The 19,378-nt window shown below is 42.3% G+C and overlaps 1 protein-coding gene across 5 annotated transcripts in view; it reads left to right on the top strand.

The window, feature by feature from the left end:
* The window catches only part of Clcn4 (chloride voltage-gated channel 4), a 90,227-nt gene extending 72,439 nt beyond the window's left edge, over positions 1-17,788 (top strand). For 2 of the 5 annotated variants that reach the window (XR_778335.2, XR_778340.3), the window contains exon 13: positions 3,903-7,948. The gene's annotated coding sequence lies outside the window, so the exon portion shown is untranslated. Of the gene's footprint in view, positions 1-3,727; positions 3,805-3,902; positions 7,949-17,046 lie in introns of those variants that run through there. The other 3 variants (XR_778336.2, XR_778338.2, XR_778339.3) reach the window with 2 other exon arrangements.
* Positions 17,789-19,378: the final 1,590 nt, after the last annotated feature.

Genomic DNA, 19,378 nt, shown 5'->3' on the forward strand with positions numbered 1-19,378 from the left:
ACTTGCCCCAGGGAGTTGCTGAAGCGAAGTGCTGCCTGGAGCCAGAGTCCCTGCTGGGTTATTATTATTATATGTTTGTAATGCATAAGAATTACATTCATTTGGGGGAATTAGTACATGTTTCTGTACGTATTAGTACACATCTTGATCATTTTTACCCCCCTTCCCTCCAAAGTCTACCTCCCTGTTTCCTGCCATCATCTCTTTCATTTTGTTCTTTAAATTATTTATATTTTGCATTTCTCACATAAGAGAAACCATGTGATATTGAGCTTTCTGTGTCTAATTTATTTCACTTAGCATTATGGTCTCAAAGATCCATCCATTACTTTTGATCCCCCTCCCCACTTTCCTCTCTGCCCTTCCCCTCAAACCCCTTCCCCCAAAAGCTGACCTCCCTGTTTCCTATCATCTCTCCTTAGACCTACTGAACAGAACCCTGCTGATTATTAAAGAGCCAGGGAGAAAGAACAGGGCACTGCAGGGTGAAAACAGGCTCACAGAGCTTACATACCCCGTGTTTCCCCAAGACACTTTGGGGTCCTGAGGACAAGTGGGTTCTGTGGTTCATTCTTTGGTGGCAGGGTCCAGGAAGTCACTTTTTCAGATTCTTTTCAGAATTTCCAGCTGAATGCCCTGGGAGAAGTGAGTTAACTTTAGTGGATTATGATCACGTCATCTGTGGGACAGGGACATTTCCTTACACTTCATCATCCCTGTGCAGCTGGGGCTGCCTGTGCCTGCAGTGCCACAGCAAGTGCAGGTCTGAAATGCTTCTGCCCTGAAGTTGGAATCTGCATCTCTACCACCCCAAATGATTTGTGGACAAAGTTGGAGAAGAGCAACCCTAATAGGGCCTGCATGAGGTGATCTCCTGATTTACTTCCAGCTGTAAGATCCACTGTCCTCCATATTCTTTCACTTCTAGTGCAAGAGGGAGGGATCCACGGCTGTAGTGATCAGGCAGAGGAAGGAGCCTGTTTCAAGAAACAAGGTAAAGAGAAACTTGGCAAGAGGGATCGAAGTCCTTTGTCATAGCCTCTAAACATTCCCTTTTGCAACTGCTCAGCTGTGTGGTGCTCTCTTGGGGGTTCTCCGCCTGGGCAGTCGTGACAGTGCACACCAGATGAGTGTGGCAGGCCTGTCCTGGGCACTGTAGGATGTTGAGCATCCTCTGCGGCCTCAGTCCATGAGATGCCACTAGTTCTTCCCCCAGTTGTGATAACTCAAAATGTCTCCAGACATTGCCAAAGGACCAGGGAGGACACAAATCCTCACTTTCCTGGTCCAACTGTACAGAAGGAAGCACTGTGATTTACAATGCTTGGGAAAAGGGATCCCTCCTTTTGTTACTGTGGTGGGTTTTCTATAAAGCTAGGTGAAAGTTCCTATTGTTAAGCAAAGACTTACGGAGACTCCCTGTCTGCTTTAAGCAGAAAGCAGCAATTTCTTTATTGTACCGGAATCGAACTCAATACCTTGCATTTGCAAGGCAGGCAGTGGAACCACTGAGCTACATCCCTGGCCCAGAAGCAGCAATTTAAGGTGGTGGTGGGTGCGTTGGCTTTTTTCCAGAGAACTCATAGTCAACCTGGGAAGATCACACCATCTTCTCTGGGAATAAGTCTTAAGCTAGTTGCAAATTGTTTGTTTGTTTGTTTCTTTCTTTCTCATCACTGGGAATTGAACCCAGGGATTTTGCACTGAGCAACATCCTCAGCTCCTTTTTACTTTTTACTTTGAGAGAGGGTCTCACTAAATCTCTTAAGTTGTCCAGGCTAGGCTGAAATTTGAGATCTTCCTACCTCAGCCTCCCAGAGTACTGGGATTGTAGACATATGCCACCATGCCTGACCAAATGATGATTTTGAAGCGAGTGACTTCACTTTTGCCCATCCAGGGGATCACCCTGTCTTCCTCACTTGCCTTCACACTCAGGCCATATACATGAACATGGAGAGAAAGCATTCTTTGCTTCTTACATCTCATGAGAAAGAGGCTAGCTGCTTCCTTGAGTTGACTTTGAATATTTTTGTCTTTATTGGTCGCTTAGAGGAGTGGTCAGCAAGTTATACACATAAATTCAGGTTGCCACCTATTTTTGTAGGCAAAGTTTATTGGGACACAGCCATGCCCATCCATTTATGTATCATCTATGGCTGTTTGTTTTTGTCTGTGGCTGCTTTTGTGCTACAGTGGCAGAGTTGAGTAATGGCAGCAGGCATTTGGCCCACAAAGCCTAAAATATTTATTATCAAGTCCTTCATAGAAAGTTTGCTGGCCCCTGGGCTAGAGTAAATTAGGGTCACCAAGCCATTGGATAGCCACCAAAAGTAATTTAACTTTCTTATACTGGGTGGAAAAAATGAAGAAAAAAACACAAGCAAGGAGAGACGTGTGTCAGAGGAATAAGATGAATTTGTTAAAATGCTTTCCACCCCTCCAACTTTCTGCAACAGCTTAACTTGTGCCAGAAATACCAGCCCTGATTTAGATATTAACAGAGGTGTTAATGGGCTCTGTTAAAATTTAAATGTTTTCTCTGAGGGAAACTTACACCTAGAATTTGAGAATTTGTGTCATTAAAATTTGAGTAGCCTCGTGTCCGAGGGCTTCTCCATGGTCTGGTGACGTAACAGTTATTATGGCCATTATTCAGAGGGTGATACTGAAGCCAGAGAGGTTAAAAGCAGAGGAGAATGAACGACCTGTGGAGATTGTACCAAATATTGATGTTTTGGAGCCATGCCCTGAGATTCTGATTAAGTTGATCTTAGGTGGGGGTGTTCCACCAATTTTATAAAGGGTACAGTGTGATTCCAGTGTGAGTTCAAGACTGAGAACCTCAGGACCCTGGGGACATGCCCAAGTAGGTACGTGCTGGGAAGGAGCTCAAACTCAGCTTTCCTTGGTCCAGAACATTTTCCTTCAATGCAACAGCCACTAATTAGCTTCTTAGTCTGCTGTTTGGAGGCAGCTGGTGGTTCTCAAAGCACGGTTCTTCCAGCAGCAGCAGCTGGGTCACCCAGTGATTAGTTAGAAATGTGAACTCTCTATCCTATCCTGGACCTATCAAGTCAGAAAGCCCTGGGCCAGGCCTGTCCATCTGTGTTTTAAGGAGTCCTGAAGCTAGATCAGCATCTGTAGCAGCCTGTGGGAATGGGAAAGGGGATAGATGTGTTTTGATAGAGATAGTGTAAGGTGCTATAACCAGTACGCACATGCAGCACTCACACACATACATGTGCACATGCATACATCTAGAGCAGTCACTGCCTCTAAGACATTAGCCCTGGGTGGGCAGGAGCAGAATGAGTGTGAGAAGTGAGGGGAAGAGTGAGAGTTTTGGGCCTCTGAGGAAGCACGAAGAAGCCCAGACAGCACAGAAAAGAACCCCATGGGTATGAGGGGGCTGCAAACTGAATTTGCCTGTGGACTGCCCTGAAGGTGTTACAAGAATGTGTACATTCCTTTGTTGAGTTGGCAGGTCAGAGAGGTTTTTTAAAACTTTATTTTGGGTTTTTAAAGTTTTGAGTTTTTTTTTTCTGAATCAAGCACTTTGTAGTGATCAAATGAGCCCCGTTCTGCTTGGAGCCAGAGTCACATTCTTTGTTTTGATTTGATCCCAGGTGCTCCTTTTTAATTGCATTTAGTATTCAACAGTGTAGCCATCCCCTTCCCTGAGAAGGCTGGCCCCCTAATCACTGTGGTGCTTTTGCCCCTGCAGCTGGGACTTCAAAGGCCTCAGAAGTCATATTGTAATGTGAGCCTCAAACTGTCCCCGAGACAGAACCCAGACAGGCTTTGTCAGTCAAGACTCATCAAGGGGAAAGGATATCTCTGCGTGGCACCGAGGTCAAAGAATGCAGCCTCATCCCCGTCTCTCCCATCCCTCCCCCCAGAGGTCTGCCATTCCTGATCTGCAAACCACATCCGGACATACATAATTCAAGGATGCACATCGGTCGCCCAGACTGAGGGGACAGGAATATATGCCCAGGAAAGAACGTTTCAAGCAAACGCTCACAGCACCAGCTGCCAACGGGAGAAGAAAAGCAGAGAGGACTCCCGCAGACCGACGTGGGAAAGTAGAAACAATGATTACAGGGTCTGAGAAAGGGCCCCTAGTTGGATGAAATCACATCGTCTGATTTGGGTTTTGATTTTGTAATTACCCGGACCTCAAGAATATAACTGCAGCACACGTACTGTTTCCAAAGTGGGTGGGACCATGTGAGCCCGTGACGATTTCAAGCCTGCACTTTGACATTCAAGTTGGAATCTAAGAGTTAACAAGAGCAAGCCCTGCTTTAAATAGTAGCTTAATTTTAAGTTCCACATCATGGTCCCTGGAAGCAGATGGGGCAACTTGTGCTTCTATTTTCTTTCTTCAGTCTGGAGCTAATATAGAATATTGATTCCTAATGTGAGAATTTTGAGGGTGAAAACTTGAGATTGGCTTTCTTGGTCAAATTTGTGTTTCTCAAGGTCAAGGAACTATGTCTCCATTCTTTCCTTGTCAGCTCAGGTACCATGTATATTGATGATTATCAATGGAAACATTTAAAGAGTGGAAAAATGCTGAAAACCTCTTTTTTAGCTGTGACCTTTTAGAATAAATCAGGAAATTACCCCCGACAGAGTTTTCTGGAGATGTGGAGAATTTTCCCAGAAGCAACCCACCTGCCATTGTGTAAAATGTCACAAAAACACTAGATGTCAAAAGAATATAGTAATCGTCTTCGTGTTGGATGGCCTGAGAGGGGTTGTTTAGTTGAGAGACCCCGAATTTCTAAAGAACAAATATGAAAGTGGAGTCTGAAGACTCTCCCTGTCCTAGTGTATCTTTGATCAAACTGAACCTGCAAAGAAGTGTGGCAGGCTCTAAATGCCGCAGAGACTAGCTGCTCAGGAAATACATGCTGGTGACTTTACTGAACATGTCACATCAAAGGGAAAAAAATGCCCCACTGAGTGGAAAGTTCTGCTGGTGTACAATGTCAAGAGAGAATAGAAATGAGATTAAATTTCAGGATTTCTGGATTTGGTTAATAGATTCTGTCTTTCAAATATAAGAACTTGAAGTGATTCTGTTGCTTTAGGAGAAAAATATCCAAAGGTGCATCTGAGAACCAAGTCTGAAGAGGAATGAAAATATAACTAATCTAGAGAGAGAGAGAGAGAGTATTGTAATCCTTAGACAAGTGGTGCAAAAAATTATTTTCAGCCGTGGCATCCAAGATGGCTGCAGTTCCCTAGCACAGATACTTCCAAAAGCTGATTCCAGGTTTTAGGCAAGTCCCAGTTCACCATTTGCAATGTGTTCTCCCAAGGAGTTCAGAATATGCCATCCCAAAATATGCAGCTCTGGCACATTGACTATTTTGAAATAAAGGCACTCAAAACAAGAGAAGAAATTCCCATGTGAAAGACCTCCTTTTTGTAGGAAAAGGAATAACATTCTTACTATCAGTGACAGGAAGCTGAAACCAAGAGAAATCTGTACAGACCTTGTTAAAGTGTCTCTTGTCTTTGAAGCACCCTCACATAATTCAATTGCTTTGGTACAGTTTACTATTTTTTGCCCAATTCAACATATAGTTTTTGTCTAATTCAACATATAGTGATTGTGTCTAACTGCCTCTGAGTCTTCATTCCTTCTTATACCTCATAAAACTTGCATTAGATAAATGTGTATGCTTTTCTCTTGTCAGTCTATCTTGAGTGAAGTTAGTTCTCCAGCCCAGCCAGGAACCTAAGAGGATGCAGGTGGAGTTTTGCTACCCCTACAGCTCCTTTCTTGAGATTGGAGGAGCCTAGAGCAAAATGTTGGAGAATGATTTGGGGAGAATAAACATTCTAACTTATATACTATAAAGAAGAAGACTATGCTGCGGTATTTCACATCATTAACAAGCCACTTAAACCCCACTTTGCAGCTGCTGATACAGAAATGCCTTGCTAGATGTCAGCTCTTGCACTCCACAATAGCTGTGAAGGCTTGTGATGGCCCCATCGGAACGATCAATGATTAAAACCCAGAAACCTAAGCCAGTGCAGCCATTTCATTTATGTTTCCTTCTGTTAGGGGCCAAAAGGTCAAGCTATCTTGGTTTCTCTTCCTTTTCTCTTTCCTTTCTTCTAGGCGGCTAGCTCTATCTCACCATGACCCCCGCCCCAATGCTTGAGATAAAAAATGCCATTTTGCTCCAGACTGGGCCAGTCAAAGTGTCTCTGACTACCTCGGATCCTCACATTTTCCAGAGGGCAGCAGCTACAAATTAAATAAATCTCTACTCCTCTCGATACACATCATTTCACTAGGAGTGATAGACTTGTTTATTCCAGTCTCACCTTCTTGAGACTAAGGGTCTGAGAAGACCAGGTGGAGAACTGCATCTTGCCAAAGGTGAATTACTGTAGCTGGGATCTGATTTAGAATCAAGTGATGTTTGGTCACCGTACTCACAGAGATGTACTTATCTATTGAAGAGTTTTTCTTTGGCATAGGATGGACATGGATTTTGAGTCCAGGTTTTGCTAATTCCTAGGTATAAAACCACAGGCAAATCACTTAACATCTCTAAGTTTTAGTTTTCTCATATATAAAAGATGTTAATTCATGTATCTTTACAAACTTGTTGAATACAGTATCTGGCATAGCATAAATGTTTACAAATATGATTGTGGTGGACAAAACTGAAGCTCATTAAATCCATAGTCTTTTCTTCCTGTGCTCATGGCTTAACTACATTTCCCAGCTTCCTTTGCAAGTAGATGTGACCACATACTGCTTCTAGCCAATGGAATAAGAGCAGAAATGAGATTCATAAACACAGTGTGTAATCCTCTGCAGTCTTCGTTTCTGCTGGGCTGAAATTGTGTTGTGGTTTAGATCAAGAACATCCCCCAAGAACCTCCAAGGTTGGACTTGTGGAAAGTGATTGGACTATGGGGACCTAGAGCTGACTTTCTGTTACGAGGTAGAGCATAGTTAGAAGCAGATCACCGGGGACGGGACCCGGAAGGGTCCCTGCATAGCTCCCTGTTGTCTGTTTCCTGGCTGCCATGAAGTGAGCAGCTTTCCTCCATCTAGGCCATTCTGCCATGCTATTACTGGACTGCTGAACATGGTCTGAAACTTCTGAACTATGAGCCAAAATGAACCATTCTGTCTTTAAGTTACTGGTGTTAGGTATTTTATCCCAGTGATGAGGAAAGTGACTAAGATAAATGGAGATGGTCCAGGATGACCTTCGAATCCATGTGTTGAAGATGGCAGCTCTGAAGGACCATAGAGGACTATAGTGGCCTGTTTACCTGCCCAGGACTGTCATGTGAGTAAGAAACCAAGTTTGCTGGTGTTGAGTTGTTTTCCACTTTGCAGTCAGTTTGATAAACTCCTAGAAGTAGGACGAATCCAGTTTGTACCAGGTCACAAAAGTTGTTGGTTACATTTACTGCAGGAGCTTTGGGAGTCATTTGATGTCATATTTCTAAGGTTGAAATCAGCCATGGTGGGAATATTTACACCACAGAAAATGGCAGATACTATAAATCAGGACTCTTTTTCTCCTCGCTGGAACATTTACCAGAACATCACTGGTAGGGAATACATTATGTTCCTCATTACCTTATCCTAAAGCTTCATAACCTGATGCATTGTACATTTGTATGACTCAAAAAGTGTTTGTGGCTATGAATCAAGGTAAGACTTGAATAAATCAAAAGAAAATCATAAAAGGATGAAAATAATATTTAGGTTTAGATAGAGATATGACAAAGGGAAAATGACAGTTTAATCTTTGCCTGTCTGAAATAGAGATATTTGGGCTCAAGGGCATATTTTTGTGTCTTGGGTCTCTTTAGTAATTTCAGGTCCCTCTGGATAAAGAAGATGTGGTTTCTTTATAAGATGGAGTTCTACTCAGCCATAAAGAGTGAGAAACTAGAGACATTTACAGCAAAATGGATGCACATTGAGGCTCTACTCTTAAGTGAAATAAATAGGTCACATGTGTAAATACTGAATAGTTTCTCTGGTGTGAGAAACTGAAAATGTAAATAAGGATCAAAACGTAGAATAGATAATGTGAAATAGGAAGAAAAGGTCCAAAGGGAAGGGGAAGTGGGAGGGGTAGGGGAAAGGAAAGAAATAAAAGGAATAAATATGAGGAAAGGAAAAAATGGAAACAAAGTCTTTGTAAATAGGGAGGGATGGAGGGGTTGAAGGGAGGGCAGGGGAATGGGGGAAAATTAAGAACCAAGATATATCATGTAAAGGTTCAAATTCCCAATGACAAATGTCATCATATTGTATACCTAAAATGTATGAATAAACTTAACAAATAAACAAAATAAAATAAAGCAAAAATCCCAAACTTTTAAGCAGAAGAAGAAAAAAGAAGAAATTTCAGGTCTCTAACTTCCTTTATCCCTTATGACTTGATAGATTGTCACTGGTCCATTTGTATGTGGGTGTCTTCCAAAGCATAGTGATTCTCCCCTTGTTTCCAAGCACTCCATAATGGCAGGCACCCTGGCCACAGACTTATTCTCTTCATACTCCTATAAGGAACCCTGAAGCCATTAGAGGGGGTTGCCTCTGTCTGGGCTCCCCCAACAGCAAGCCTTGAAACCCAGTGTGAGTTATTATCTGGAATACGGTGCCAGGAAATAGCATGAGGGCGTATGGGAAGAAGTGAAGTTGAGAAAAGAAGGGAGACAAAAAGGAGATGTTATCTAGCACATTGCTGATGTGGGCACCTGGAGAAAGTGGGAGACTGTGAAGAACTTGTATTTCAGAGTCTTGCTCCAAACGGGACAAAGAGACTGGAATCTATTAGTTCTTTTCAGTCACTGGTCAATGTAGCGCCATGTGCTGAGGATCCACGTAGCCTGTCTAGGCAATCAGACTGTCTCTATCCTTTCCTTACCTAGACCCTGAGAATCTCTTTATTCTGCCAAGATTTCCTAGCTTTATCACAGGTGAGCTGACTCCTTTATTCTGACTTCTCAGGCTGGACTTCACATGTATCCTCTTAGTTGACCTTGACTTTAACTCCAATTTTACACTCACCCTGACTTCTGTATGCATTTAATTTCCTTCAGTGCACCCTTGTACAAGAAGACAGATTCAAATCAAAGTCTCAAACCCTACATAATTGGAAGGTTCTTCTTTTATGATGCAACATGATTGAGTCATCTTGGACTAAATGTATGTTTTGCTAGAATTTATGCACTGTGGTAGACAAAACTTGTCCCCAAAGATGTCCCCATCCTAATCCCTAGATAATCATCATGTCATTCTATATGGCAAAAGGGAGTTTGCAGATGTGGTTGAGTTAAGGAGCTTGAGATAGGGAGATATACTAGGTTATCCAAGTGTGATCGTAAGTTCCTTGTTAGAGGGAAGACAAAGGGTCAGAGTCAAAGGAGGAGATGTAATAATGGAAGTAGATCTGAGGAGCCCAGCACTGTGGGAAGCTTCTCAAAGCCGAAAAGGGCAAGGAAGAAATTCTTCCCCAAAGCCCTCAGAAAGAACATACAGCTGTGCCAAACCTTTACCATTAGCCCAGAAGATCCATTCAGATTTTTGCCCCTCTAGAGCTGTAAGATAGTAAGTGTTGTTTTAAGCCACCAAATTGGGAGTAATTTGTTATAACAGCAATATGAAACTATACATGTTCAAGTCTTGAAGATTATGAATTTTTGGATTGGTTTTGGAGGATCCAATGTAATTGTGATGCTTGGCTGTCCTTTTCTCACTTGGTTTCAGGCATAAGCTTTGTGGATTAACTATAACCAAATCAAGGTCTATGTTGGCTACTCTCTGAAGCCTGCTCTCATTAATCAGCTGGCAGCTTTGCAAGGGCAGGGCAGAAACCCTGCCCTCACACATTTGTGGTAGGCTATCGCTAGAAGTAAATTGGCTGCTGACAGCAACCACTGACGGTGGCCCAGTTATGTCTGGATTAACTGCTGCTTTTGATTACCTGCACTATTTTTTGTGGATAATCTTTCATCCAAATAATTAAACATTCTCTTCTCCAACATGCTCTGTGTTGGGCACTGGAAATCCCAAGGTTTTGCACCACCACTCCTCTGGTGGCACCTTCAAAGCACCAATAACTTCTATGTGCTCACCAAATTCATAATAACAAATATTTCCCAAACACTTTCCTATGCAGGCCAGACTCCAGGCTAAGCACTTGTTATATTTGTTACATTTTGGAGCATGCACTCTGAGCTGAATGCACCATGGCTCTCCCCATTTTACAGATGAGGACATGAGAGTCAAAGAAGTCTTGTGACTTATGCATGCTCACACAGTTCACACACATTACAACTCTCTTCAGAAGCCAGGCAGTGTATTTCTCAAGCCAACACTTCTAGTCAGCAATGATATTTTTATGATCTTATTGGAAGTAGCCCAAGTTGGTTTCCAGAAATACAGAAATAGAGCTGAAGTTAGCATCTTGCTTTTTTTTTATTGTAGGGAAAGAGTCCAAGAGTTAGGAGGCAGAAAGGGCTTCTTTTTAACTGTTGCACTTTCTTTGGGACAAATGCTTGGGTAATGACAGGGACTGTTTATGTGTCATGGTCCTGTGTTTCTTTTTATTTCCAGGATGCTGAATACCTCCATATTGCAAAGAAGCAAAGACTAGAATTCTCTTTATCTTTAGCAGTTGGAATGAGTTGAAAAGGTCTCCTGTTTATGTTTATTGGTGGTGTGGAGAGAAGTCCTAATCAACATAAGATGTCACTGGTTATTTCTGCCTTTCAACTCCCTCACTTTAGTTGTAGTCCCTATCTGCCTCACCTGTCAGTGATCGTGCCTTCATGTTGAAGTGGTCTGACAGCTGCATATCCCTTGTAAAGTCCCGGTGTTTCTTCCTTTTACATTAGCAGCTATAATGCCAACACAGTGCTTCTCAATCAGGGATGATCTTGCTCCTCAGTGGATATTTGGCAATGTCTGGAGACAATTTTAATCATCACAACTGGAAGAATATGCTACTGGCATCTATTGGGTTGCATTAGTTTCTTCATATTGCTGTAAGCATCAAACCACCACAACTTTGATGGTTTAAGATAACTGAAGTTAATTCTCTCATAGTTCTGGAGGCCAGAAGTCTGAAATCAGGTGTAGGCAGGGTTGTCCCTTCTGGAGACTCCAAGGCAAAATCCTTGCTGTGTGTCTGTCCTAGATTGTGTTGGCTGCGGACAATCCTTGACATTCTATGGTTTGTAGTGATATCATGCCAACCTTTGGCTCTGCTTTTGCATGGCATTCTCTCTCTTTTGCAACTCAAATCTCTTCCTTTCTCTAATAGGGACACCTGTCATTGGAGTTAGGACCTGCCCTGAATTCAGGATGAGCTCATCCAGAGATCCCTAACTTGATTATATCCACAAGGACAAATGTTATATCCAAATAAGGTCACATTCACAGGTTCTGGGTGTTAGGGCTTGGATATACATTTGGGTGAAATATTACATGGCTTGCTACATAAGTAGAGGGCCGGGATGCTGTGAAAAATCCCACAATGCCCAGAACAGCCTCACAACAAAGAGATAGGCAAACCCTGCTCTGTCCTGAGTGAAAAATTCAACTATGGTAGAGAACACCTCCTACTGGGCCTCAAGCTGTCCAGTCAGCCATGACACACAGGGTGACCTGGTGCAGGCAATGCGGCCAGATGACAGCAGGGACCTTCATATTCTATAGTGTGAAGGATTGTTTTCAATACACAGAGGCCATTTGTGCCCAGTAGGTGGCAATCAAATACCCCATATAGCTAAGCCTGGTGTGCAGATGACACAAAAGGTAAGAAATTAATACATCTTTTAGAAGTGTATGGATCCAGATATACAGACCTATTATTTGCACCTTTCTCTCTTAAGTGCAAAACACGTATCTTTGATTTCTTAACATAAGCTCATAAGTTTCCTTCTTCTTCAGCCCCTTCCTTACCTTAATGATTACTCTATTTGGGTAGAGTGAGGGGTTCTTGTCTGTAAAGGGCCAGATAGTAACTATTTTGGGCTTTGCAGGCCAAAGGGAAAAACTGAGGCTATCCATGGGCTCTAATATAGTAAGGAAGATAAATTCTGCCATCTCTTTCCTCATTTGCTGGGGAGGTCCTGGGTGTATAGTTGCCACTTGCTGTAGACTTTTTTCAGGGAGATCTTAGGGTTGAGGACAGACTCCAGGAGGAGGGGGCAGGTGGTGAGTGTGGTGGGGGAGGCTTACCCCCTCTTTGCTCTGGTGACACCTAGACCCTGGTATATTCTTCACTCTTCCTGGAAATCTGGGTCATTCGACTTGTGTAGCTGGCCGGAGGATTCCTAGACTCCATTGTGTCCAGAAGTTGCCAGCAGCAGAAGCCTCATTGTGATGATGGTGGCCAGTACAAAACCTGAGCAGCAGCCACTGGCCCGGCAGGTAGGTTCTGGCAGCACAGGCAGAAGTAGGGGTGGATGGACATGCTCTGGCTGATTTCACAATGCACAGTGCCAGCCTGTTTCCGCAACATCTTTGGGTTACACAAATATAAACTGTGGGTTGGATTTGACCCACAGGCCATAGTCTGCCAGACCCCAGTTGGACCATATGACAGGTACTTAATTAGTCCCTTTTGGCTTGACAAACTACATATTCCATTTGGGATAGAAAGCAGTAAGAACCATCTGACATCCTTGTGCTAAGTAAGTCCATGGGGTTTATAAATAATCGATCAAAGCTCATAAACATGGGTGCAAGACAGCTTCCCTGTGCAAATAGATTTTTCAGGCCAAAGAGGTACCCAAGGTAAGAGAGCCCAAAGGAATATGTTATCCTTTGTACTTTGAGGATTAGCTCCTCTACTCCTAGTACACCTTCAGCCATCTTATTGGAGTACAAAACTGCAGTCACCAGAGATCAGATTCAATTCATTCTTGTGATATATAGTTTAGTTTTGGCAAACTAATATTTTGGGAATAGTGGCTATTGAACTTATCCTGTCTGTCACCATACAATCCTCAAAGACAAATACTAGAAACAGTACGTTTAGAAAGAACAAAAGAGCAGCCAACTCCAACATCTGAAATTTTAAATGTCATGAACTGCACACCACATGAGCCAACTGTCTGGCATTTGCAATATGGATGCTTGGGGTGAGACAAAAATGCCTTCCTAGTCAAACCCTAGAAAATTGTCTGCTATCCCAGTAGTGACCACTGTCTGCCAGCAAGTATTCTTTCCTTGTGTAAAAAAAATCAGACCCTCCAAATTTAAAGACCCAATCCAAAAATGGACATCTGAAATGAATAGACATTTCCCAGATGAAGAAGTATGGTAAGTAAATATATGAAAAATTGTCCAATATCACTGGTTATTCAAAAAATGCAAATTAAACAGCACTGAGATTCCATCTCACTCCAGAAAGAATGGCTGCTATTAAGAAATCAACCAATAACAAATGCTGGAGGGGCTGTGGGGAAAAGGAACCCTTCTCCATTGTTGGCGGGAGTGTGGACTGGTATGACTACTGTGGAAATAAGTGTGGAGATTTCTCAACTAAAACTAGAGGTTCCATGTGACTTACCTATTCCTCTTCTTGGTGTCTTCTCAAAAGAAGTAAAAACATCATACCACAGTGATATATGCACACCCATGTTTATGGCGGCACAGTTTGTAATAGCTAAATCTTAGAAACAGCCCAAATGCCATCAACTGATGAATGGATAAAAATATGTTTTTTAAAATAAAATTGAGTAGTGTGAAAAGCTGTAATAGTACATAAGATCCTAATGAGATAATTAACAATGTGAAATAGGAAGAAAAGGTCTAAAGGTGTAGGGAAAGTGGGAAGGGTAGGGGAAAGGGAATAAGGGAAAAGAAAAACTATGAGAAAATGAAAAAAAATGGAAATAAAATGTTTGTAAACGGGGAGGGGAGGAGGGGATGAAGGGAGGGCAGGGACAAGGGGAAAAAATGAGAACCAAGACCTGTCATGTAAAGGTACAAGATCCCAATAATAAATGCAACTGTACTGTACACTAAAATGTACCAATAAACTCAATTAAAAAATAAAATAAAATCGAGTACTACCCAGCCATAAAGAAGGATAAACTTCAGACATTTCTAGGTAAATGGATGCACCTTAAAACCATACTCTTAAGTAAAATAAATTTGACACACATATGTAATTATCACATTGTTTTTCTAGTGTGAAAAACCTAAAGTGTAAATAAGGACGAAAATGTATAATAGATACTATGTAGGAAGAAGCCATTCAAATGTGAAGGGGAACTAGAGAGGAGGGAAGTGGAAAGGAAAGAAGAGAAAAGAAAAAAAGAAAAGACAGAGAAATGGAAACAAAGATTTGTAAATAAGGTGGGGAAGAGGGGTTGAAGGGAGAGGAGAGGAATGAGGAAAAAAAAGAATTAAGATGTATTGTGTGCAGGTACAAATTCCTATGGTGAATGTGATCATTATATCTAAAATATACCAATAAAATTCATTAGTTAAAAGAAATCTCACCAAAATGCCTTCTCAAAATGGAGGCACCACTGCTAATTTTATTCTGCTGCCTTTGTGCTGTATTCTCTTTGAGCACTTACCAGTCCTCTCTAAGGCAGCTCATATCAGGCTCCTGGAAAGTCAGCTCTTATCCCTTTTACTCTGAGTGTGGTGCAAAGCCTGGGGACCTTTCAACAATTCTTCATTTTGCACAAGTTCTGGACTAAATACATTTCTGGCCTGCAAACAACCACGAAAAAACATTTTTTCATGGAAAAATAGTCTAAAATAACAAATGAGAGACCTGAGTCTAGGGAAGAGAGCAGAGATTGGCTTTCAGACTTCCCAGACCATGCTGTGCTTCAGTCAATAACAGCCTTCAGCCAGGCGTGGTGGCTCACGCCTGTAATCCCAGCACTTGGGAGGCTGAGGCAGGAGGGTTGCTATGAGTTCGAGACCAGCCTGGGCTACATAATGAGTTCCAGGTCAGTCTCAACTACATAGTGAAACCCTGTCTCAAAAAAACAAAACAAACAAACAAACAAAACCAACAGCCTTAAGTGATCTGACTGCACAGACAAGGGAAGTATCTTGGAGGGAACCTTCAGCTCAGAGACATGGCTGAAGGTGCTAAAATGGCTTGCCTGCATCCTCAGATCCAGATTCTTGCTGTACTCAGACAGATAGAATGTGTGTGTGGGGAAAGGGGTTCTCACAGAGGAGGCTTCTTCTTTGGGCCTTCTGCATCTCCTGTGGCATTCAATATTTTGCTGCTGAGGTTTCTTCTGGACCTGTGCAACCTGACTGCAACTGGGTAAGAGCACAGTAACCAATATTCTCCTCCCTTTTCTCAAATTGAGGATCGTAGGTCTTTGGCTTTGGCCGTCTTGTCTATACATGCTTTTTCAGCAAACTTTTCCAAGTTCCTGGTTTGACTCTTCCTCCCCAGTTTTTGGCCTGGGGCCTGTCTTTAGAACTCCAGACTTGTTTCTCTCACTTCCTGTGTGATACAGCTCAATGTGCTGTCTATAAGAGCCACTTTTTAGATTCAAAGACACTGGAAGTTTGGAAGCGTTGGCATCTCTAAGGAGATTCGGCACCCTCATATGTGTGGGAGGAGACCAATGGGGAGAAGTCAGTGAGAATGCTCCATCTCTCTGGAGCTGATGGGGAGAGTGGAGGGTGTGGGGAGAGATGGAAGTGGTGGTGTGGGGATGATGGTCGTGAAGGTGATGGGTGACTTAGGGGAAAGGAAAAGAGGTGCTGTTGATGAGTTCCTTTTTGGCTGAAAATCACAAGAAAAAACCCAACTCAAACTACCTTAAGCACACAAAGAAGAAAGAAAATAAATTTTGTAATTTTATTGGCTCGAAGAGTGAGGAAGTTGCTTCAGGAATAGCTGGATCCAGTTATACTAACAGTACTGTCTATCAGAGACTGAGTTCCTCCCTTAAAGAGGCTGGGACAAAGGCCTGTGAGCTGGTGGTTTGAGAGCGGCTCTGGAATGGGAATGTAGGAGAACTAAGAGAAGAAAGCAATAAAAGTGAAGCCCGATGCCTGCCATGGGATCTTTAGGAGAGCCTTATGGAATGAATTTCAACACTGTCCTTTCAAGGGAACAGAGAGGGGAGAAGTATCGATTTATTGGCTTTCTCTTATTTCTCAAGTGTGGCCCTGAGGCACTAGACGCCTCCCGCCAGCAATTATGGACTGCACATTTGAGTGATCAGCAAGTTCCACAGGTGTCTCTAGAGGGCAGCCTCAGGGTAGAAAGTGAATTAGCTGCAGCCTCAGAGGGGTGTAGGTGGAGAACATTGCTGGAGTTCACCTGTGGGAGGCTGGGGAAAGCCTGCGTGGAATGGATCGCAGTAGCAATGGGTGGAATAAGGGCAGAGGCCAAGAGGATTTCAAGGGCGCATAAAGATGTCTTAGCTATAATCAGTGTGTCTCATCTCCCTGGCTCTTGCTCTGTGTCCTGACCCTGCTTGCCTCTGTCTGGTTCTCAGACAGGTTTATCCACATGGTGACAAGGTGTCCTTAATGGTTGTGTGGTCCTTGGAGTTCATCACTGCAGAGAAAGAGACAGACCCTGGCCAATCCATACCTAATGTTTGAAACTGATACCCCTCGTTCCTCCTTAGGGTATGTGCTCAACCCTGTGAACTGGAAGGGGAAAGATGTCTAGTTCTTGCCCTGCTAGAATGCCTTTGAGTTGAGTATGGAGCTATTCGCCAGTGGAAGTATGGCTGCTTGTGGCACATGGAGAATTGCTGCTCAGATCTTTCTTCAAGCTTCAAAGTAAACTTGCTGCCAAGAAAGTTGAGAGTGTGCTTGGCTGAATGCCTCACTTTGGAGCTAAGAGCATGCTCTTCTTAGAGCAGTTCTGGCCAAGGGCTGAACAAAGCAATCCTACACAAAGCCTTGGCTATGTGTGCTCAATTCAAGACTCTTCTAAGGACATCTCTGGTGCTTTCTAGTGGTTGGTGGAGCTGGAAGCTTACTCTGCTCAACGCTGCTTCTTCCCTTTTCTTTTTCAGGTGTTTTTTCCAATATACCTGTCACACCCGTAACTCCTCTTGGTGCCGCTTCCTGATGAACCCAATTGGCACACAGGATGACAAAGAAGTAACCAGTGTTCTCATAGGGGACAAGAGAACTTGACAAAATGAAGGAGGGAAGAGAAGAAGGAAGGAAAGAAGAAAGGATTTGCTAACCACACTCTGAAAAGGCCAAGATGCAGTCAGAGCAGCTTCTGCTCATAGAGGCTTTGATCCCATGCAGACCCTCATGTAGAGCTGACTGAATTTCAGTGATAACCTTTACACCAGTTGCCTTCTGCTGACAGGCACACTAGAGAAGGGGAAACAGCTTCTTCATGTGGGGGTTGACTTTGCTAAACTGGAGAGCCAAGGTCAGAGGAAGAGTAAAGAAACACATTACTAACTTTGACTTGAGTGTTCTCATTTCTCTGAGACTACTCTGTCTAATGTGTCTCCAAACACCTGGTTTGTGCATCATTAGCCTTATATTTACAAATTGAGAGTGAATTTTATGAGAAGGTGGCACATAAAAATTATGGGTCTATAAATGACCATGATAAGCCAGCCAAGTAAAAGGCATAAATTCCAAGTCAGGTGGTATGAAGAAATTGAGCAGAAATTGCTGTTACTTTCACTGGCATGCAAAAAAAAACTGAACAAAATCCTTTTTCTTCTGTATGTTCAGGAGACAGAATGCGTTGCCAGAGTGACTTCTTGTGCTGACTTGTGAGGGAGCAACATAGACAGTTTAGTTCATCAATCTGACTTCCAAACTTGCAGATTTGATATAAATAAAAATAAAAATGTTTTCCTGTGGTTTCTTCATCCTGAAAACCCAGTATGCATCTCCAGCCATGTTATAAAGCTCTTCTTCAGGCATTAAGGGACAAATTAAAGGCAAACACTATTAAAATCATGTCTGTAGCTGGATAAATTGAACAAACTACAAGCTACAAGCAACCTTGTAGTTTAAAGAATTGAGCACTCTTTGTGTTGATCCCGCTAAATCACAAACTAACAAAGGTGAATAACTTTAGCTTATGTAAAAGCTATACTGATCTTGGTAAGATCCAGAATTATACTAGCATCATCTTAGAGAGTTAAGTCTAGAAAGCAATAGTAAACTATTCCATTATGTTACCCTCTTCCAAGAGAAAGGCCATTTCTTTCTTTAGAAGAGGAAAGAATTACTTCATGGCTGTGAGGGAGTGTGAGTACATCCAGGACGGAAGTGTTTACTGACGGAGAAAGCTGCAAGAGTTGAGATGAAGTGGTGAAATGACAGTTTAGGCAATGTAAGATGGGGAGGGTTTCCGGGTTTGGGGTTTTCAAGAACAGAAAACCAATTTCATTAATGTCACAAGAGGCACTGAGTTCTTAGGAATTGCTGCAAGCTAGTTAAATACCTAAAAGACTGAGGAGTAACACAGAACACAAATGGAAGCACTCCCTTCAAATAGGCTGCAGTATTTATTCTAGCCATCCTGAAGCCTTCTGTCCTATGCAGACATCTAAAGGCAATGGCTTAGAATGGGAAGGCTCGGTAGATAGTAGCAAAGTAGAATTGAGGCCAGTGGATTGTCCTAAAGGCTACACCATGCAGGACACGATGACTCTGATAAATCACACAATTCAATAATATTTATCTTTAAGGAATACAATATCAAGAGTACAGTACTGAATATCAGATTTGGTTCCTGCCTCTTGCTGGGTAAACACTAACATATTTTTCTTCTATTACATAATTTTTTTCTGGTATCCAGGTATACTAGCATCATCTCACTTACAAAAAATAGCCTGTTGAGAGAAAATATGCCACACAATGGAGTAATAGTATACAATCACTTTCTAGAGCTGCTTCTCTGAGATGATGCAGGTGTAATTCTAGATATTACCAAGATTAGGAATAACTTCCTCTTCTGACTGCCTGAACTATCTCACTGATTTATGAAAGTATTTGGATTCACGTATTAAAATATTAGGGCTAAAGGTGTAGGGAAAGTGGGAAGGGTAGGGAAAAGGTAACAAGGGAAAGGAAAAAAATAGGAGAAAATGAAAAAATGGAAATAAAACGTTTGTAAATGGTGAGGGGAAAAGGGGGTGAAGGGAGGGCAGGGACAAGGGGAAAAATGAGAACCAAGACCTGTCATGTAAAGGCACAAGATCCCAATGATGAATGTAACTGTACTGTATACATACCTAAAATGTACTGATAAATTCAGTGAGGAAAACAATATTAAGGCAACAAATGCAAGAAGATTTTTATAGTGTTTATATTTTTCAAGATAGTACTAAGTAATAATTCCATATTAACAACATTTATTTTTTA

This window comes from Fukomys damarensis, unplaced genomic scaffold, assembly GCF_012274545.1.
Source record: "Fukomys damarensis isolate Sample0158 unplaced genomic scaffold, DMR_v1.0_HiC HiC_scaffold_39, whole genome shotgun sequence".
In the NCBI taxonomy this organism is placed as follows: domain Eukaryota; kingdom Metazoa; phylum Chordata; class Mammalia; order Rodentia; family Bathyergidae; genus Fukomys; species Fukomys damarensis.